Source organism: Accipiter gentilis, chromosome 25 (genome assembly GCF_929443795.1).
Source record: "Accipiter gentilis chromosome 25, bAccGen1.1, whole genome shotgun sequence".
NCBI lineage: Eukaryota > Metazoa > Chordata > Aves > Accipitriformes > Accipitridae > Astur > Astur gentilis.
Window position 1 is genome coordinate 7,326,950 of NC_064904.1, and position 22,973 is coordinate 7,349,922.

A 22,973-nucleotide genomic window follows, 5' to 3' on the forward strand; every position below is an offset into this window, starting at 1 on the left:
AGAGAATATTGCAATGAGGCAATGATGATTTCCCTTTTATTTGATGAATTCAGATTTTAATAACTAAGTTCTTCTGCACAACTGCAGTCAATTTTTTCATCACTAATGTAGAAGTTCAAAGAAAATGTTCTTTCTAAAGATGAATGGAGAGAAAAAGTTTATAATATTACTGACTTCCTTAAACCTATATCATATGATGGAATTATGAAATGGAAATAATGTAGACATTCCTTAGACTGTGACAGGAAATACAAATCATGTGAATGGAAAGGAAGTTGCACTGAAATAAAGGCATTTCAGAACCTAATGAGTTCACTACAAAAGGGTCTTCTGTTAAGTATTTCCTATAATTCTTTTTTCTGTGGAGCACCTAAGAAGAGACAGGAAAAGGTGCATATGGATGCATCACTTTTTTGTTCACTAGCAGCTGAAGATGTATTCAGACTGTAGGCAAACTGAATGCAGTGAGGGTTGGAAGAATAGAAAATTCTGTGTCCAATCTAGAGCTACTGTTTCCTGGTTAGTACAAAACCAAACCAAACCAATAAAACCCTACATAACTGAATTACTGATACTTTAGTTTTGAGTTAACTTGTTTAGCTAAGGGGGAAAATTATCCAGCCACAGGGATTAGAGGCATTATACCTAAAAACATCAATTGAATGTGTTTTCTGGATCTCAGATGTGATCAGGAAAGGTATACTAAGTTGTGCAAAGGTGAGTTTAGTTCTATATTACCTTTATACTGTTTCAAATAAATTTTCTTGAAAAGAGGGCCTGGTGCCTAAGGAGAAATTTATATGGCTGAGAGTGACCTGTTGAATTGAAGTCTTGGGAATCATTGTTTTATCAGGAAAGAATGACCTACAAATTAGCACTTGCCATGGCTTTGAAAAAGGTATTCACACTCAGTGCTGGTGTCTGAGCTTCTGGGTTTGTACGTAACCCAATATCATGGGTTTGTGCAAATAATTACACAGGAAGATTTTTCTTTAAATTCAGTGAGATGATCTCAAAGATATTTTTCACTGAATCCAGAGATTAACTTTAGGAATGATGGTAGGCCTGAACACACAGTCACTTGTATTCCTTTATTCCAAATGGCAACTGCTAAATGAATCCTCCTCTGTCAAAAGAGAAAGAATAACTTTGTTTTCTTGTGAAAGCCTCCCCCCCCCCCCGCCCCTGTTTTTTTTAAATACCATTTGGGACTATAATAGGAAGGAAAAGGGACAGGCAGAAAATTCTGGTAAAGTTTTGCCTAGAATTGTTTTTTTTTTATTCTTGTACTCAGATATAAATTCCCAATGCCCAAGAATGAAAAAATAAGGGAACATTCTCAAAGGTCATACAACTGGAGCAAAATTTCCAATGCCTGAAAAAGTATCACCTCAGACAGAAGTGCCTTTCAAATAGGCATTTGCCTTTTTCTATGGAATTACCTGGTTCATATTGTTTAAAACCCATCCTAACAGCATGAAAATGATGTCTCACTTGCATTCACAGATGTTGATCCCCAAAACCATGCTCACAGAGCAGCAGATACCAAAACTGAAAACATCTTTGGCAATTTCATTGTAGAACACTTGAATACAGCCCTCCTCTGTGTTTAATCTTTGTCCATGTTCTTTTTACCTAAAGCACATCTTGTGACTCATGTGCACTGGAAATCAAATTCAGGAATTACATAATTGGCTACAAGAGGAATGAGTGGCTGCCTTAAGGGGTCATCTCCTGTTCTGCTAATTCACAATAAAGCTGAATGAATTCCTGTTTTAATGGAAGTGGTCACTAGAGGGAAATAGAACGGAATTTTGTCCCTATATTTTAATGCTGAAACTGGAAAACCAGAAGTCAATATCACAAAAGTGCTTTTGGTGTACCTGCCCTACTTTACAATAATTTAGGTTTTACATTTCCTTACATTAAGCAATTAATATTTCTTCTTCTTCTTCTTTTTTTTTTTTTTTATGGGAAATATCAGACTTGAAAAAATATCATGTATTGGTTTTAACTTTCCCCAGTATACACCAAAAAACCTGCTAAATGAAATTTGCTTGTTGCCTTATTCTTTATAACATGCCCTTCTGGTGGAAAACCATACAGCTTTCAAGTTTTTGATGGGCAAAGCATCTGTGTTGAATTGGACTATGCATAATATGGGCTCTAAGATTGTTAGATTGATACAAGGGATTCTTTTTTTGAAGAGTTGTTCTTTTTTTTTTTTTTTCCTTAGGAAAGCCATATCTGCATTTTTAACTTTTCACACCTTTTCTTTCTTATCTAATTGGTATTCTCTCATGATTTATAAAGAGGTATAGAACATGTATTTTGTTATAACTGTAGAGAAATCAAGTACTGTAACAATGAGATATTGTATAAAAGGATAGAGAAATATTTATGCAGATTCATGTGGAATTTTTATGTGTTTGCTGCATATAAATTAGACCTATAACTTCACTGATGAGAGACAAGAATAAATAAGTTCTGAGAGCAGGAAAAGTTGAAGTTTTAAGTAACTTGCTGAAGGACAAAGCTGAAAAAAAGGGTAACAAAAGAAAAAGGGGAAAAATATATCTGTTTTCTTGGGTGTAGTTATGAATATCACTGTCATTTATGATATATATGTACTTGAAAGTGTAAAGACTGTGAGATGAACAGCATTCTAAGAAATGGGCACATTAGAGAAAACCTTTCTGAAAATTTGATATGACTGAGGACTCTCTCCTTGTTCTAGCTTTCATTACAAAAGCTTTGTGGAATTACACTAAATAATAATTTATTAAGTAAATTTTGTGTTAAAGTATAAATGGGAACAGAATTTGCTTTATTTTATTCAGACTGAAACAGTTTAAATCAGAAATATAACTATTTGTAATGATCACCCATGCAATGGTGTTGTATTTTATGAGAATCAGTTGGGAGAAGTTTGTACAGTAGGTGTTCAGAAAAAGAAATACAATGTAATAGATGAACTATATTGCAGAACTAGGTAATTGGTTCTGGTATGTGTGCATACTTGTTAAATTATTCCACAGACTATGAAACAAAATATATTTTTGTGAAAAATATTGCTAGTTGGTTCTCTTCATCTTCATGAGCCTGTGTATAATATATTACATTAAAAAAACAAAACAAAACAAAGTGTTAGAAGACCATTAAACTTGCAAAGAAAAAAAAAATTGAATATTGAAGATTAATGAAAGAACATGCATTATCACCTAGTATACTACAGCTCCTGATAACCTCAGAGGACTGTTTAGTGTGCAACTTAGGGTTGCATTTAGGGGCTAATGCTTCCTAGTAAATGGGACCTTCCTCATAGATTATCACTGCTCTAAAATATAATCATTATCCCATCTAAACAAAAAAAAGTACCTCTCCAGTTGTCCTTCCCCCTGCAAACCCAAAACTCATTTGCACATATTAGAAGCTGTAATTTATTAAATACCTGGAATTTCATAATTAATGGACAACCTTTGTTCTCTTTCCTGTAGTTTACCTGTGAAAATATTACCTGGTCTTTGTTTCATGCTGAGTTTCACATGTATTTTTAAGATCATAAGGAGATGCCATGTTGAGGAAATAGTATATGAAAATGATATACAAAACTGTGTATGCCCATGACTGTATTAAGATTGTATATACAATTACAATGCTGTCACTGACTGACTTTTAGGATCTTAATCTTCCATTTTAAGACAATTCTATGGCAGCTGTTTGATAGAATAAGTACTCGATATATCATTTGAAATACTTAGTGGAAAACAATATTATTATCTAAAATTAACTGTGGACAAAAATGTATGCAGTTTGAAGGCTATAAGCCTGTGCAGACCAAAAGAAGCTTAATGGCTTTGTCTTCACAGGAGATGATGTTCTCTTCACAGAATATGAATATCTTTTTCATTCAGTATTAAGTATTAGAAGAAAACTCACAAGTGAAGGGTGGAAATGATGTTTTTTAAAAAAGGTGTAGCCTTTAAACATATATATATCTTCTAGTACAAAGTCATTCAACATTTATGGAACTGTTTGAGACTTCCAACAGGTCTAGGCATGTGTCTGTAAAACAAAAGCTGTTAAAAGTGATTTAGTGTGTACTTGGTCCTTGTGCACCAAGATGACCAAACTCCCCTTCATTCACAATAAACCTCGCCCTGTTCAGGCTACTGGAACAGAGCTGGCTGAGATGAGGGGCCTTCTCAGAAGGTGTCACTGCCCAGGTGCTGCTGATGGCGAGACGCAGATAATGTTCAACTATGAAACTGCTGTGGGACAGCAGAACTGGATAGTGCTCTCTGGTGGCTTTGCTGAGTTATGTTTTTCCAAAACATTCAGCCATAATATTCACAGAACCTTGGTCCTAATGTTCCCCATAAATTTCAGGGTCATAATGGCATTACAAGCTAATTCAGGGGCTTTACTTGCATTTTCGAGCAGCTGAAAGTATCTAGCCTTTAACCATTGTCCTTCTCTAAATAATTCAGGCTTACACCAATCAGCTAAAAACATATTGTCCATTAAATCTGCTGTGTTAAAAACAAAGAAACAGGTCTTTTCTTTCCTCATGCTAAAAAGTCACAATCAGGCTCTAAAAAGAAAGCTTAAAAAAGAAATTATTTTTCATCATTTTTAGGAAAAAATTAAATAAAAAAGAATAAGAAATTACCAATTGTGAAGTTAGATAGAGTTTAGAAAAATACTGTGTTAGCACAAGAAGTTATTTCTTTAAAGTAAGATGGCAAATAGAAAAGCTTGAGCTTTTATGGCTCCTTTGAACCCAGCTGCTAAAATACTTTGTGAAATTTAACTATTTAGGAGTGTTTGGAATTCAAAACAACCTGGTAAAATGTTCATGTTACTGAAGCCTGCCCAGCAACAGGAGCTTAAGGTGGAGAGTGGAGAAAAATAAATTACTCAGTTGAATTGGTAGAAATTATTTGATGTAGTTAGAAGGCAATTTCCTGAGTTGGATTTTGTCCAAGGTTCTGCAGTTGTTACCCGAAGCTTATAGGAAAAGCCACAGGATCTTTCATGAGCACAAGTTATTGTGACCTTTGCTTTAATGCCTCAGGACAGAGGATTCAAGATGGTTTCTCTTGACAAAGTGCTGGTACAGTACAGGTATAGGTAACAATACTATTTATTTATTTATTCCTTGCCTGTCTTAAGTTTCTGTATTTTGTTGTTCTTGGATAAACAAAAGAGTTATTCTTAAAAAAAATAGTGTAACTATACAAGAAAGCTGGTAGACTGAAGTCAAGCAGTGTTACTCTTCAGTGGGGATTGTTAGTTAAGGAATGCAGAGCTAAGATTGTAAAAAGCTATTTGTAATGTGAATGATACTAGCATTTACAAAATTGAAATTTTGCTTCCTAAGGACTTCATAAAATGGTGGGGCTCTTTGATATTCAGTAGGGCAAATGTGCAAAGCAGTATGCCAGAACCCAGTGTAATCTGCTTCCAAGAATGAGGACAAAAGTAGAAACTAAAGACCAAATAGCAGAAGATTCTGTAGGAATATGAAAGAGTAAAATATGTGAATGGCGGTTTGGAAGTGGACTGAAAAGCAAAAACTTTCTTATGAATAAGAATTGTTTGACTTCAGACAGTGTTTGCCATCTGTGGATTGCAAAGCATTCTACTAATTGTAATGAAAGCATCACAATGTCTTTTTGTGGGAAGTAAATATTATGTCTGTTTTGCATATGGGTAATGGTGATACTAGCTCTTGGTCTTCAAATACTGCTCTCGGTCTTCAAATACTGCTCTCAGCTGCTCCCTTCAAAAGCTGCAAGTTGAAATGAAATTGAGCTGTGATGATGAAAAAAATAACAAGGTTTTTGGACTGAAATCCTTTTAACTTTTCCAGGTTATTTTTTATAAGACAGTCACAGGAGCGTGCTTACACAGTAAGACTGCTCATTGTGTCTGGTTAAGCCATGTTAATTAGAAACAGGACTACAGACTCATTGTGATATTCTATTCCTCTATATGTAGCTTGATTGATATATGACGGTTCTGCTGAGTTAATGAGTCACATGAGTTGCAAACATACTTTCTTTTTTGTTTAAATGGAATTTAAAAAATGTTACTGCATGTACTGTTCAAAGTGTTTAGCAAAGGACTGTGGTCCCAGGCTCCCTGTAATGCGATGTCATGAATGGATGCCTGGGCTGAATCTTTCATATGTGATCTTTTCTTCAGAAACCCCAAAATTTTCCCCATGCAATGCATGTATCAAAACAGCAACTGATATAAAATATCTGCAGTTTATTTATCTGTGGTTTATCAAGCTTACAGACTAGCATATGGTGAGAATGGTTGTAATACATTCATAATATTTAAGCACTGTCTTTTCTTGAAGGTATGAAATTAGAGAAAAATTGAAAAGAAAGAACAAAACCTGTCACATCTGTTCAAGACACATACACTAATAAAAGTCTGTTCCTAGAGCTATGCTTGAGAGAAAGGTGGGTGCTTCTGGCAAGCAGACAAAACTGGATCAGAGTCAAAGGTTGACTAGATGACCTCCTGAGGTCCCTTCCAACCTGAATTATCCTATAAGCCTGTGATTTTTAAAACACTCATTTTGGCCCATACTTGTCGCCATTACATCCAGGGTTGTGATCCCTTTGGGATGTTAGTTGAGCAGCACTGACACTCACTAGGCCTTAAATGAGCAGCACTTGGTGGAAAACAGTGTATGATATTAAAACTGAAGCAAGGAAAAATATGAAGTGGTGCGTTTTTGTGGGTCAAAAGAAGATAAAAAGCTACTACTTTCAACTTTTTTCTTACCAACTACGAGCTGGAAATTGCCATTCTGGTCAGCTGAGACACGGTAACCATCTGTAAGAGCATACCTAATCCACATCAATGCAATGCAACATTGCATAACTTAAACAGCTCCTTTGGCAGCTTGGTGGTGGTGACTTAATTTATGAAAGGATGGGGCAGCAATTTCTGAAATTGCTCCAGCTCAGTTTGCAAGAACACACCTGGGTCCTCAGTGAGAAAGTAATTTGTTTCTAAGTGTCCAGATCCCAGGCACCTATATGTCATGTAGCAAACACTGAAGAACTTGAAAGAAATGCTTTCAGATAAACTCTTCTGTAAAATCTTAGTCCTGAAAGATTGCCTAGAACTGTTTAAAAAGATGAATGACCAAATTAGGATAATGTTCACCTTCTTTTTTTCAGTTATTGCCAGTGATTGGTTCCTGGTGAGTAAATCAGGAGAGAATTTGATCCAGGTAGTTAATTCCATGACATGATCAAATTGCAGTTCAGGGAATCTTCTTCCTTCTTACCTGATTCCAGATAGTTTCTGCCAGGATTCCAGGCTGTTTGCTTCACACCTTTGTCTTTTTGCATGGATTTCAATGCTATCACACATTGCCCTCCTCAGCCTATACCTCTGTTCTCTCTATCCCTCTCCCTACACTTTTTTTTCCCCCTTGATATTTCTAGTTCTTCTTTGCCCTAAGCCTTTCCACCACTACTTTTATCCTTGAGTTTGCTTTCAATCATCTTTCTTCTTTCTGTTCCATTTCCATTTTGTAATTTATCTTTTATCTTTAGGGGGCTGAGGGGTGATTGGGCACTTTAGAGCTTTTTTTCAAGAGCTGATGGACCTAGCTCAGAGTGTGATGCACTCTTGAACCCTACATAGTTCATAAAAGTCTGAGGAAAAAAAAATGGCATTATATCCATGTATCCTGACAGCTTATTACAGTATCCCCCCATTCATCACATGCATGATGTCTGCAACAAATGTGTTGTAACCTTCTCTTAAAGCAGCTGAAAGATCAGAGTCATTTTCTTTGATGAAGGAGTCTCTGTCTCTTTCTGGACCATGAAAAAATGCTGCCTTTTCATCAAGCTTGGCTTAGATATTTGGACACTTGAACATTGAGCATAGGACAATAAATAAAAAGTTGTTTGTCAGTTTAGATTTGTGTTGACACATGCATTGGCATGCTCTAGATATGTTTATATACATGTTCTACTCTTTTGCAGGGAACATAATATACTTTGATCTCTAGGGGACTATCTCAAGATGGCCCAATGGCAGCCTGTCCAGCTGTGCAGTGTTGGCACTGATTCTGTATCTAACATAAAGGAAGTGTTTGATCTTAACCAAAACTAAACACAGTTCTTGAATTTCTTGCTGCAGTTGCTACATGTAGAAATGATCACAAACTGTTATTTTAAAATATGGCTGAACTTAAGCCAAAACTGAATCTTAAGCTTACTGACTCAACTTCCTCATTCTTATGTGCAGGGTCTTGTTCTTTATGCACAAATAAATTTATTCTGCATATGAATATGGATATGCACAGAGCACATCAGGATTTATGTTTCTGGTTAATGTGGGAGACTGAAAGAGTTAATGTCTCAAACGTTGTGGTGGGGCAAGTTCTGCTTGAAGACAAACCCTGCACGGCAAGGAACCAACCTGAAAAGCCCATCAGCTCAGACATCAGCAACGGGAGGGGGAAGGCGTGCTGGAAGGTGCCCAGCTCCCTGTTCTGATAAGCTGTTCTGATGCAAAGATCAAACCATGGCCACCTCTGCAGGGAAGGAGAAGTTACTCGGCAAACGACCCCCAAGCCCAAGGGCTCACAAACTTCTCATTAGCCTGAGAAGTTCAGGTGCCCGCCCGAAGGAGGGGCAGGGATCATAAAAGGACACAAACTGAAGCCCCGGGTGCGCAAGCCCACCGGGACTGGACCCCTCGGCTGACTGGACCCCTCGGCTGACTGGACCAATGTTGGACCCAGGACCAGTGAAATCTTTCTCTCTTCCTTTTTCTCTCTCTGTCTTCTTCTCTCTTCCCTTTTCCTTTTCCACAATCCCTACACCTCATCCGTTTCAAGACATAAACCGTTGACCAAGTCTGAGACTAAGAGTGGATCCAGCCGCCCCTGGGCCCTTCTCTGAGGAGGAGTCTGGAAAGCAAGGGGGTCTGCTCTGAACCTCGTGACTCGACGGGAGGGATCTCCTTATTCCCTGAATCGATGTATATGGTTACATGGTTTACAGAGGTAGTCTCATGCCAACTCCTGTTGTGAGAAACCCTGCCACCTACTACCACGCCTCCCCAGTTCAGTTTGCTTCTGTCATGACTAAAATATTTAACTGGTCATTTGGTGTTGTTTCACCTTAATTTAGCCTGAGGGAATTTCAAATTGAACATGACTCCCTGGTCTGTCCAGACTGGGTCGTGACAGTTAGGAATAAAAGTAACAATCATTGAAGACACCAGTTTCCACCTCTGTTTATGTCTGTGTTCCGTGCTTATTGTTTCTTCTTACAAGATGCTGTACCCTGGACAGTGCTAACTTTTAGTAGTAGTTATGTTTTTTTAGTATCTTCTTTTAGGTCTCAGGACTATTTTGCCATTTGATTACATTTCACCAAGGAAATTGTCCAGGATATATTATTCAGTGAAAATAAGTTGCCAAGATGCACAGAGAGAATTGCTTTGGCAAGGATTCTCTGAGCAGGATACAAAGAAAAATTATATTTGGAGGTCTTTGGTGCTCAGGGAGATGCATGTATTATCTAAAATGAATTGATCCCAATCTGTCAAAGGCTTTTTTCATGCTAGGATAGTATGTGACAAAATCTAAATGACACAATACAGCATTATATCATGCTTGCTAGGATCCTGCCTCCTTGAGGGGCTGTATACCCTCAGTCAGTTTCTGCTGACTTGCAAAAGGAGCTGAAGATGCTCATAGTCCTTCCTGGGACACTCAGATTCTCCCAGGATGAGAGGGGGATACCCATAAGCCCTCTGCAAGGATAGTGTCACCTTTGTATGCAAAAACAACCTTTGGAACAAATTCAATTTTTTACAGTCAGTAGCTGAAGTGCCATGTCTCATGGAAAACTATAGATCCTCTGGTGTTATTAATATCCTAGCTTTGGGACATACACAGGTTGACCTCTATTCCTAAAATGTGTCTTTGAGTGCTGGAAGTATTTTGTACAAAATAAAAGGCAACCATTTTTACACAAGGATTATTGGACCTGATGGAAGAGGGGTAATTCAGACATTCAAAATAATTTCTAGAGGCAGGTGCACTTTGTAGTGTCAAAACATTGAAGTTCTTGATGCTTAACAAGATAGTGAAAAATTTTATGGCCACTGGCCTGTTTCTGAAAGAAGCTACTGATATCTTGCATCTCTCTAAATTTTTTCTCCTGCTGCCTAATGTTAAAATGGTCCAGCCTTTCAAAAGTCCATTCAACATCAGACCTCTTGAAAGATTTCTCAGGCTGGGAACCCAAAATGGGAACCCTGGGCATGCTAAGAAGACAGAATGCATGATAAGCATATGTAGAAGTCAAATGTGAGTTGAAAACAGGATGGGCATTGAGATTTCTGCCATATAACACTTCGGCAGTGTTATAGCAGTTTGACTTTGTTGCGGTGACAGTGCTGGGGGTAACCCTTCACCTGTGGTATCAATCTACCATAGTGGGAAATATACATTAGTGGGCAGAAAGCAATGCATGCTGCATCAGTGCCAGTGGCGGTTGCTTTTTGGGTGGAAGTGCTGCTCTTTGCTTATGTATGCTGCAATAGATGGTGCAACCGCTTTACTGCTTTTTTATCACAGGGGTATTCCATGTGATGCTCTGTCAAAGGCTTGGCTGGAGAGCAGCCCTGTGCTAGTGGGAAGATTCCTGAAAGGAGCAAACACCCAGCCAAACTGCAGAGTTGACAAAGAAGAGGGAAATTTTCTTAGGGACCCAGAAGGGTCTGAGTGGAGTTGATACAACTCAAAATGTCACTGAAAGTTGGTGGACTGAGAGGCAGGCTGAGATTTCCTCTGCAATGCTCAAAAAGCTGTGTTCCCACCTTCCTATCTGCAGCTTTTCCAGGCACAGTGGGGTTGCTGAGCATCCAGAAAGACTATTTGCCTTCCACCTGGGCATCAGATACAGAGAGGGAGTTGCCAGCATATCTAATGCATAGGGACATATGAGCAAATGCTTCCCCTACAAGAAGATCAGCAGCCAAAGCATTATCAAGGGGCAAGCAGTTTTCCATGCACATATAAGCTTAAGATATTTGGATTGCAGCAAAATACAGAATTGTGAATATGGCAAAGAAAGGAATATGCAAACTAAGTGCTACAGCATTTCCAGGCAAAGCCCTGAGCTATCAATGATTTCTTCTATGCCAAGGATGTGGGATTTGCTGTATCTGGTGTGTGCAGTGTCCCCAGAGCTCAAATGTGAAACATGGCCACCCCCACAACGACCCACCACCCCATTTTTTGTATTTTTCAGTGTGTCCCCAGATGCACATTGACTCCAGCCTTTCTAACAACTGGGGTAATGGAAATAGGGGTTAATTTTTATTTATTTATTTATTTTTTAAAATGTGATGTTTTTACTGGTTGAAAAGGGCTAGATCAGGCTCTGCTGTGAGGAAAAAACCCCCAAAGTATGGCAGTGTTAATAATTAGAAAGTTTTAAATTCAAGAACCCTGTGTTCTGCAAGATTTGGTGGCACTGCAGGTGGGTAGTCTGTGTGGAAAGTATGAAAGGTGACAGCTGGACTGTAAATTCATGCAGCTGGGGAGTTTCTTTGTTTTATGCTTGAATAGCATTTGGCTCAGTGGCATTTTGGTCTGTGACTGGACTCATCACACAAATAAATGGAATGTTTTCTTTTTGGCCCTGAAGGGAACAGGCATGTGTTTGTGCTGCATACATTATCTGAGCAAATTCAGACCCAGCATCGCACTGTTATGTCCAGGAGAGCTTCAGGTCAGAGCCATGTTTCAGCCAGCTCCTTCCAAGATGTTTTTGGTGACTTTGTGGTCTAGCTGGGTAGTGATGCCCAGGGACATAGGAGCCAGCTGGCAAAGGTCTTCATCCACAACCTCTCAAAATCTATTTTCATGGGCTTCAGTGAGATTTGAATTAGGGTTTTTAGACTGAAGTGCCTATTGCTTGGTGCCAGTATTTGGGTCAGTTATTCCAAAGTGTTCAGCACCTATGATCCTTGTAACAGCTTTCATAGTTGTATTTTCCAGAGAGTCCAAAAGACCTGGTGTGTTTAGGCTATAGAAAGAGCTGTCACAAATGTGTTTATTTGTATCTAGGGGATGCAGCATTATTAAATGTTCATTCTCCACATATGCTCCAGATGATACTGGTGGTAATAAAATGTTCTGTGGTACTGATAAATGCTGCTTTCACATATACATCTCCAATAGATTTTGGAGCTATCTGGTACATTTCTCAGGGGAGCAGAAACAATTACAGTAGTTACATATACTGAATTTTCTTTCCCTCTTCCTACCTGTTTGCCTCTAATAAACAGAAATCTTCTAATTTTCTTTGCACTCTGGCATGCTAGAAATTAATTGGGTAAACGTACATGCTGTTTTACTTTGCCAGAGACTGGCTTATACAACAGATTTTTACTCTGTAAGACAGATTTTGCTGTATTTGTGCTTTTTTTCATCTCCCCCTGAGGAGTATTAACTCAAAGCAATCACAAAACACCCATCCTTGCCTGCTGCTTCTTGAACTGCTATATCCTCGTTGCTTCTTGCTTTATTTGAAGCTGCTTTTTTTTTTTTTTTTAAAAAGAGGAAAGAGCAACAACCAAAAAACCTAAAAGCTGTCTCCTTTCCTAAAATCATAACTATTTGATGTGAGAAAGCTTAAACATGTAAAACACTTTTGTTCACATAGAATTTACTTTCAACAACTGTGTTCTTTCTGCTCAAATCAAGATAGGTGGAGTGCTCTTAGAGTACAGTATTGGAAAAGGAAGACATGTACACATTTGGAAAATGCTGAGCTGCTTGTGAAGCTGTAGACACTGCATGTTTATGACTTGGTTTTCTAAGCAATCTCCAGAGCTTGAACGGATTACAGTGATATTTTAACAAGGCTGCTAGCATCCATCACCAGCTTTCACTTACTGAGAGAGCTAAAAGATGGAAGAATGTAATTATTTCCGCGTAAGCTAAATGCTAGTGGCTGATTGTCACAAGAACTTTGATGCTTTAAAGTTCTTTGTCTGCTGTAAGGCAAACAGGTAAGTCTCATGGGCTTCTCTTCCAGCATTCATTTTGGTAAGGGAGCAGGGGCTTACAGGGCACTCACGTCGAAGGGAAATGTGTTTAATATGAAGGCAAACTGTATTTCTTAAATTCTAAATATGCAGTATTGCACATTGTCATTTTCTGTCTGTCAGGTTACAAATCCACTACCTATAAGAAACATTATTGCTTTCCGTAGCCAAGATCTGAATCTCACTCCAAATTAATCCCTAACATATGCAACTATTGTATACATTTATATAGTATTAGAAGAGGATGTGTATGTCAGTCGTCTGTGCATAGTGATATATCTGTGTCTGAATCTCTTTCTGTAATCCTATAATTACTTCTAGACTGATTCCTCTAGTTAAAACAATGTTATTCCATATGATGAATGTAATAATATACATAGGATTGTACTTTCTAAAGATTATTTTTGTTAAACAGTTGTTCTGTGAAAACATGATTTCCTGAACAGAAATCTTTGGGCAGCTTATGTTTCAGATGAGTTCTGCATCATTGTAGAAATACTGTGGTAAACAAGGGGTTTCCTAGCTCGCAAGTGGGAATCTTAACAGCCTCAAAAATAGATATTTCATTCCCTTTCACCCTTGAGAGAACACTTATTCTCTTTGAGTAATGGCACTGCTGTGCCTCTAGAGGTGAGGCTTCCTATTTGAAGACTTTTAACATAAAAGCCCTGATTACCATTTAGAAAAAAAAAAAGACCCTTTGACCATAAATAGTTTTTGTCTTAATGAAGTTTTTTTGTTGTCCTCTGAGAACATTTGCTAGCTTATGTATTATTATTATTATTATTGAAGGGCAAAGATTTTACATGGTTCTCTAAGATTTTTGTTTACAAGAATGACTATTAGAGAGGAGAGCATTTTGAGCTAAAAAATAAAAATTAATACTTTTTTCTTGTTTAAAACATGGTTGTTTACAGAAAGCAATTAATTTAAGCTCCATTTCCAATCTGGCTATGATAATTGAAACAAAGCCTGCTGGCAGACATAATTATAAATAAACTTCTAAGAATAATTAGATGTGTAATTAACAGAAGACTGAGTTATTATCACTTTCTCCTCTGTATAATAATTCTGCATAAAAACATGAGAAATGGCTCTCGTTAAAATCTCACAGCAGATCAATTTTCAAAAGGGAGTGAGACATTAAAACAAAGTATTCAGGATGTGCAAACACTGTGATTAATTAATTACACAGAGACCAGCACCAAGGAAAAGCCTAAAAACAAATGGAATACTTAAGAAATAGATATATTGTAAAAGGTTAACCTGCTTAGGCTGTTTTTAATTTGTTTGGGGTTTTTTTTTTTGTTTGTTTTGGGGTTTTTGTTTGTGGTTTGTTTTGGTTTTTTGTTTTGTTTTTTTTTAAAGGGATACCTCAGAGTACCTTGCAGCTCTATGATTGTATATTTTGCTTTCATCTTTTGGCTCTGAGAAATCCTGCTGAATATTTGTGCTTTATTCATCTGTAAAGTTTTCAAAATATTAATCAATGGAGTGAGTAATTACTTAGGAAGGATTTAAAAGAGCCTCACAGAGAATGGCTGATGGAGTTTGCTTTCCCCTCAGCTAAGGGGCATTCTCTGTCAAACTTCAGGGACTTGCTGAGCTGTTCTCAGTGACATTCACCAGAAAGCTGCTTACAAAGATACCTCTGCTAGTGGCAAACAGAAAACCAAACCAAACCGGCTGATGAGTCTTTTGTGAAGCAAAGGATAAACAGGCATGTTTTGAAAGGCTTCACCAGTCAAAATACTTGGATTCTGGAGAATGATGGTATTCAGAATAGAAATGCCAGCAGTTACTTAAATCTGGCTCGTGTCAAATTCCTCGAAGTGCATTTATTCAAGTACTGTGCAGTATCATGCCAACACTCATATTCTGCATTTTAGAGTATTTAGTAATGTTTAGGACTACTCTGGCTGCTGTGCAGTATTTGTTCTACTAGTATCCTGTGTGTAGTGCAGTAATTAAGAGCTTTAGGTGTTAATCATATGAATATTCAGGTTATGTTACTTAATGCTTGGAAGTTAACCCAGGAAAGGAAATTTCCACCTCTTCTAAAAAGGGGGGGGGGGGGGGGGGGGGGGGGGAGAAGGGGAAAAAAAAAAAGGAAAAAAAGAAAGGAGAGAAAAAAAGGGAAAAAAAAGGAGGGGAGAGAGAAAGAAATTTTTGTTCTATGGCATTAAATAGTAATGTCATGTAATACACATCCAAGAGCTTAGCAAAACTGTAGTAGAACTAATTTAGCTAGTGCCTGTCTAATTCTTCATTAGCATACTATTATTTTTTTGCCCGGTGGGTATATTGCCTGTTGAGAAATAATGTGAATATTTATTCAGTAGTAATAACTGTTGCTGCTTGAGAGCTTTTTTTTTACCATGTGTGAACATGCTTATCTAGAAAAGGATTTCAGGCAGATGATCACCCTTGGGATTCAATGAATTCATGCGTTGCAAGTCCTATCTTACTACATGGATGTACAGCAAGATTACTGTTTTTCTAATGAGATTGCAGTTCGAACACAAACACTGCAAACATACTACCACCTCTCAGAAAATAGTACCTGTTTTCTGGAGTGGTTTAATGTACACATGGAACTAGTCTATTTAAGCAGCATTAGAGGTACAAGTCTGTCTCTATTCGTGCAACAGGCTGAGCAGTTTTTGTCTGAGACTGTAGTAGTCTCCGAAGAACAGAGCCAAGTCCTCTTCCCATAGAAATTGGGGAGCGTTTTCCTACCTAGGTCAGAGGAGTAGGATCAAACCACTCATTTTGGCATGTAACTTGTATTTTTGGGGGGGTCATCAATACTGACCACAACTACCACTGTATCTTGCTCATACAAAATGGCATTTTATGTCAAGATATCCCTTTTTAAAATAAGTTGAGAATATTAATTGATGTTCCATTTGTGTGCTAAGAAGTTCATTTCAAACCAGGTTTTCTTTTTTCTAAAGAAAAATGATACTTGGTGTATGTATTTCCTGCAGTGAGTATGGCTGTGCTACCAGCCAGGTAGTCACATTTTTGTGCATACATTTTTGATACAGATATATGGAAAAGCTATTTTTAGTGTTATGGTGATGTAAGGGAAGCAGTGCTACGTTACCAGTACATAGCAAATTTAAACTGAAGCCAGCTCTGCAACAGACAGTTGTTACTGCATATCTATTGTTACAAGCTATACTGATGTAATTAAAGGATGTTTTCATTGAAATCAGTGAATGTAGGAGGTTTATTTCTCTATAAATGAAATTCAAATCAGATCCATTAAAATTTATTTCAGACTAACTTGTGAAAGTATGAGCAAACCTAACAATTAGTAACCACAAGCTGTAACCTTCTGTCAATCCTTACTGAGTTAGCAGTTAAGTTGTAGTAAAGCAGCATTTATTTAAAAAGAAAGAACAACAAATATAAAATGTTTTGCATTTTACTGGCTTTACTTACCATTGGTTGTACTATTTTCTCACTGTTGCAAGTTTTTGACAACTATGTAATGCTAGTCTGATTTGCACTGATGGAAACTAGAAAAGAATGAGACCAGTTGTCATATAGAATATTGAAAATAATTATTACAGTAATATTATATTTAAAGTATGTTACAAATAGTTTTTATATTTAAAGTATGTACAAATAGTTTTTAGGGATCCTAAGTATACTGCAGATAGATGGAACTACATGTACATCCTCTGTCATAGATTTTTTTTTTTTAATTAATGTCTGTTTCTTAGATTTTCCAATTAATTGCTGATGATGATCTGGAAATGCACTCACTGAAGATCAGACTCTCATCCATGTATTATGGCTTTTAAACTAAAAAGGCAAGAAATCAATTCAGTTGTTTGTGCTGCAATTGACTGAATAGTAATTGCAACACAGGATATTGAAAGGTCGAAACGAGAAACATATCCAGAAAACTTCTTTGCAAATTATTTTCACAGGTTTTTAATTAAAATTTGGTTCATAATTGAATTATACCTTTTATTTCATACTTTAAATAATTTCCACAATCTGTGCAAATCTTTGTATTTATGTTAAAATTACTGTGTCCTTGACATACAATGCTGCTTTTAAAAATCTGGCAGGTACCAGAAAAGGTGCAGCTTGCAAGGAATAAAGTGATGGTCTCTATTAGGTATTAAACTACGACTGCCGTGAAGGCCAATGGTTTGGTAAACAAGTTATTTCATTTGGTTCTAGTAGCCACGTGACACTGTGGCAGGCAGCTGGGTGAACTGGTGAGGAGGTTTCCCCTGTCACTCAATTCAGAGCCCGCATGGGTGGCCCTCTGGCCTGCCCCATGGGAAGGCATCTCCTGATGACAGTGGCTGCTGAGGTGGTCTGAGCACCCAAGGAGCAATGCTGGCACACCTCTGCTTCCACCTCCCTTGTCTTCCCTGCTCCTGAGCCTTGCAGGGAGACTCCTGGGAGATTTTTCTGCTTCGACTTCTTAAAGCCTGACAGCCCGTGCCCACGTCTTCCAAGTCCCCGGGGGCCCCTGCTCTACTTCAGGCTAGGGGACAGTAATTGCCCAGCACAGCAAGGAGCCTGTCCGCGCTCACTGCCCTCCCCGCAGCACGGGCTTCCACACCAGCCAGAGAAAGGCACCCTCTCCCTGGCCCGGGCCACCTCTTTGCGCTTGCCGCAGCCCTCACTTGCCTTCTTCAAATGTCATCCTTCCTCTTGGTCCTCTCCTACACCCTGGACTAGAACACATTGACAGAAGGGTCTTTTTTCCTCCCATTTTTCTCCCTGGGGACTTTCTCTTGTTACCAGGTCTCAGCCACACAGAGGAGCCAGTCTAAGATCTGAAGTGGGCTTCTGCCCAACCAGTTGCCATGGCTCATTGCACCTCCCCGTTTTTTTGATGCCTAAAGTCTTGCAGTCTGGGTCCTATCTGGCTACAGCGCTTGGACATGGAGGGATGGTGCCAATCTGATTCGGCTGCAGTAACCGACACGGTTTTGGTGGGACACCAGTTGTACCATTCCCCTGGGGGATGAGGGCTGACTGGGTCCTAGTTTGTTCTAGTCCGTAGGCTCACGGGACACTCGTTTTCTCAAAGAGGGTAATGCTACTATTGAAAGGATAGAGAGGTGGGAAGAGAAAAGGTAAATAGAAAATGGAATAGGAACAGAACACGTGCATTAGTCAGCCTTTTCAATGCATAATAAAAAGCATTTATAGGAGATTAAATTCAAGCCTTGTGTAAGTGAAAGACAGATATTGTACTTGCTTTCTGTAAGAGACTGAATTTTATCTAAGCAGCTTTACATTTTCTAAAAAAAATAATAAAAATTGCACAAATGTTGACATCTCCAAACCTACCTCTCCTAAAATTTCTTTTAATAATCTGATGGCTCCTTCTTACACTGCAGTTTGTTTTCGTTTTGAAATCACCAGTTGTTGACTTGCTTCCTTTCTAAGGTTGTTTTGTTTTATTGCTTTGCCCTTCAACTGCCCTTCCCTCGGACTTTTTATGATATTTGCTCCGGTACAGAAAGCTTCAACACTGTTTGATATTCTTCCTTGTGCCTTGTTTCGTACCTTATTTTTACATTAAATTATTAGTAACTTGTTGTCACACTTTTTAAAGATTGTACTGTTGAGGATAAAAACAGGCACCAGCATCAGTGTGAAGGGGTAAAAGTGGAAAAGATAAAACAACTACAGCTCATGTTGAGACCAGTCTTTCTTTACTATGTGTATGGTGAAGTATGTTCATGTAGACTTAATAATTTCTCTGTAAGAATTTGGGAAATCTCTCCATGTCTCTTTGTTCCCTTAGTATAAGAGTTCATATGTTTTCCTTGCTTTCATCACTCCCAAGCACTTACTCCCCCCACCCCCCCCAGTCTTTTCTCTATCTATTTCTATATTTTTCATGTACTATCTACCTGAGATCTTGTGCTAGCTTCCCTCTTCTCTTTAATATTTCATAAATCATTATACAAATTCAAAGGAAAGAGTAGGTTTTTTTCCCTTATGCCCTTAAATTGAACTATCTTCTTCCACAAGTTGGAAGGACTCACTGACAGATACACACAACCTAGCTGTATTTAATCTCCTCCTTTATGTCACCCCACTTCATTCAGAAAAGAAAAAAGGAATATTGAAACACTATTTAACCCTATTATCACAGCTAGATGAAGCAATCCCCCTTGTTTCCCACTTCCTAAGCCAGACACTGTCTCTTTGGTACCTTTTACTTTTGCATGCATTCATGTGCATCTCTACACACATGTAGTTTTACACTCAGTTTTCTGTACTCATGATCCAGAGGTCATTGTGTGATAAACCATTCCCTAAAAAGTGACAGAACAGTAAAGGCTCGGATAAGTTTTTAATCTAGAAAGGGAAGAGACTGAGAGGAGATTGTGAATTTCATAGCTTAGGTAGTTGCAATGAGGAATGGAGGAGCTCTTTCCCTTGATCATTGTGAACAAGACAAGAAATAGCGTGTTTAACTTTGCAGCAATGGAGCTTAGAAATACCCTTTTTGTGGTTACAGTGGTGAGGGACTGGAATAAATTGTCTTTTAAAAGCATGGGATCTCCCGAAAGGGGACTTGTAAGCTCTGGTTAGAAAGCCATTTCCAAGGACTAGCATGTGTGTGATTGATCCTGCTGTGAGACAGAGGTGGGTTAGCTTCCTTTCAACTCTGCTTTTTGTCATTCTTCAGCACATTATTGCAAGCAAGTAAACTTGTGGGTTAAAGGAAGCAGTGTCATGTATGAGCAGTGACACACAACAAAATACATTATTTGCATCAACCACTGCTAGAGGAAACTTTGCTGGATTTATTCCTATCCAGGAACAAAGATGAGGTACTGTGAGAGACAGTCAAAAGAAATGTCCGAAGAGTCAGAAGAAGAGATAAAGGGAGAATCAGTTATACCACATTAATTACATAAATTGGTGGCCATATAAATCAAGAACAGTCTGTTTATTGTGTGTGGTTTTAGTGTGTTTAACCTATGTTTAGTATGTTAGAAGACATCAGAAGATATTTTCATGGAATAGGTGAACTACAGGATCTCTTCCTTAGAAATATCCTGCTGTATTCTGTTGTTGGTAGGAGGCAAAATTACTTCCATTTACTAAATCAATACTCAAGTTCCCATATTTCCCTGTATGCTATAATTGAGAATTTAGGAATACCCAGTATATGCTCATATCAATAGACATACTGGATTAACTGAATATGTTCTGCAATCTGTTTCATATAGCAGCTATGCTAACCTGATCTAAGGGTCCTTCCTGAGCTTTGAATATATGTGAAGCATCTGGCTTTGCCAAGAAAATGAGGCTAAACTGTAGATCTTTCTTTATAAAGCATGAAAGCAGAGTATGGTGGGGCTAAGCTACTGCCAGAAAAGTTACTCTTTTGCATAAGATAACCTGTCCCCTTTTCACAAAGACCCAGTGTTTGCCATTTAGATAGCGCACACAAGCTATAGGTTGGAGTTTTTCAAGGGGAGGATTAGATAATTCTGTCCATGTGACTGCAAGCTAAGGCAGTTCTCAGGGCCTTGCCCTTTAACTTGTCCTGTCGCTATAAGAGAATAAAGAGCTGATCTAGCTCAGGTCTTTGACAGTAATCATGTGTGAGGAGTTTGGCCAAGATCTGATATTGCACTTACTGCCAGGTCACAGGGGGAGAAATCTTGAGAGGTCTTTTCGTTTCTTACATCTTACCTGTGCAACAGAAAGACAGCTTAGTCAGTGCTGAACAAATGCCATGATCTGACTAAGGGCTTATCCAAAATATAAGCACAAAGGAAATGTCTTGTTTTGGACAGCGTGGTGTTTTGGAGATTTTTTTCAGGCTGTAGAGCCACAGCAGTGAGTGGAAGCCCTGCCACAAATTAGAGTGGTCAGGCCCTGTTCAGGGTTCATCCATTTGGCATCAACCTTGCAGAAATCCTCGGTGTCGCTCCGATGGGGCCATCAGTCGAGGTGCTCTAGGAGGAGCCCCTTGGAGCCGGCTCCAGTTATCCCGTCTCTTTTATGGGCCAAAACTAAATGGCCTCATTGCTGCTTCTCTTCTGTGAGGAACTTAAAAAGAGCATCAGTTAAAGCAATGACAGGGCTTTATCAAAAAACTCCATTTTGCAGTCTCTGACAAAGACATCCAGGCGATTCCTCTGGATGGTGGCTCTGGCTTACTGTATGCCCCTTCAGCCAGAGAAGCGTCTACTCTGTCGGAAGTGCAACATGATAAAGAGGTCAGAAATAAGGAATACATTTACCCAGTTATTGCAGGGGCCGAGCTTAAGCGGCCACAGCTTCAACTGGCCGCTCGCTCTTGAACCCATGTATCGGCAGAACCGTGGGAGCTGCTTGTCGTTTCAGTGACCTCTTTGCAGTACGCCTGGAGAACCAGAGGGTTAACCCGGCTTCGCTTTTCAGAAGGAAGCTGCACCGCCCTGGTTCACGTACCTCTCTCCATGCCTCGGTGGGTCTCCCACGGGTGCACCAGCCCCCCTGGCCCGGGCACCCCACGCGGAGCGGAGGATGCCCCGTGGGGCTTCAGCGGTGCTCTCCGCGCGAAGGAGGGCTGCTCGCCCGAGTCCTGCCAGTGCCGCGCAGGCTGGGGGGAGCGACCCACCTCACCTCCTCGCCCTGCTGCATGAATGGGGGCTTTTTCCTTCTTCCCTGCGGGGCAGCCGGGGCGACCCTGGGGAGGGAGGGTGAGCGAGCCCCGGGAGGAGGAGGGAGGCGGGGGAGACCGTCCCCTCTCCCCGCTGCTGCTGCCGAGGCTGTGGCGGAGCTGTGGATGTGGCTCCCCAGAGTTAGTTGCTCAGCAACCAGAATCAATTAATATGCTTTGCAGAAAGTGCAGGGGAAGCCCGAGCTGCTGTCAGCGAGAAGGCAGGAGGCTGAGGGTGCCTCGGGATCCCACTCCCGCCTGACACCCATTCGGGGCCACCCCACCCTCTGCGAACCCACCGTTGGCTACTGTTCTTTATCCCCTTCTCCTTCCCTATGATGACTTAGCGCGTGTGCCCGCAAATCCTTCGGGCAAGGTATCTCCTTGCTCAAGAACTCTCCTGCTTCGAGGGTTTTGCTTTTAGGTCTAATTCGTATTTTGGGGTTATTTGTCGAGCTTTCTCCAAGGCTTTTCTAGAAATTCACGTTCTTTGGGAAGGGAAAGGGACAGCTGATGTTTCTGTCAGATGGTTTTAGAGATTCCTCAGGATGAGAAGGGTTGTCTGGTAGTGCACCGTTGAGCAGCAATAATGAAAATGCATCATGTGTGAATTGGGAAAGTTTTTGCCTCTGCCTTTGTTACAAGTAATCAACACTGCATATATGAGACCAAAGAGCTGATACCGATTGCTGTGAAACACATAGATAATAGAGTAAATGAGGGGTGGTTGGGGTTTGTTCTTTTTTCTTTTCGGCATAGTAATTACAGGGCTTCGGTAAGGTATTATTTTCTTTCTTTCTTTCTTTCTTTGATTTTCTTTGGAGTCCCTCTGATGACACCACGAATCTGGGAATGAAGAACTTCTTAGAGCTGATTGGAAATGGCATTGCGGAGCTGAAACTTAACTGGAGGAAATATATCTCCTGAAGAAGAACATATAATGCACTGTAAGGATCTGACTTCTGGTGAAAAATTCAAGCCTAGAGAAAACTTGTCCGCTTTGTTAGGAAGAATGGGTTGGACAATTTTCTTCAATTCCAAAGGATATCTGAATGCCATGCTGAGCTTAATCTCTGCAGCATGCTCTGTGCTTCTCATCTCTTCCTGATGCACTGCATGGTAAGGCCTTTTTCCTTCCTTTTAATAATAACCATATTTCTGTTATGGCGAGAGGTAAAAATAATAGCAATCATCAAATGAA

The 22,973-nt window shown here is 39.3% G+C and overlaps 1 long non-coding RNA gene across 1 annotated transcript in view; it reads left to right on the top strand.

The window, feature by feature from the left end:
• Nucleotides 1-22,973, top strand: part of LOC126050657 (uncharacterized) — a 216,638-nt gene that overhangs the window by 161,929 nt on the left and 31,736 nt on the right. The window contains exon 3 of the long non-coding RNA XR_007509605.1: nt 22,597-22,891. This is a non-coding gene — a long non-coding RNA (uncharacterized LOC126050657). The remainder of the gene's footprint in view (nt 1-22,596; nt 22,892-22,973) is intronic.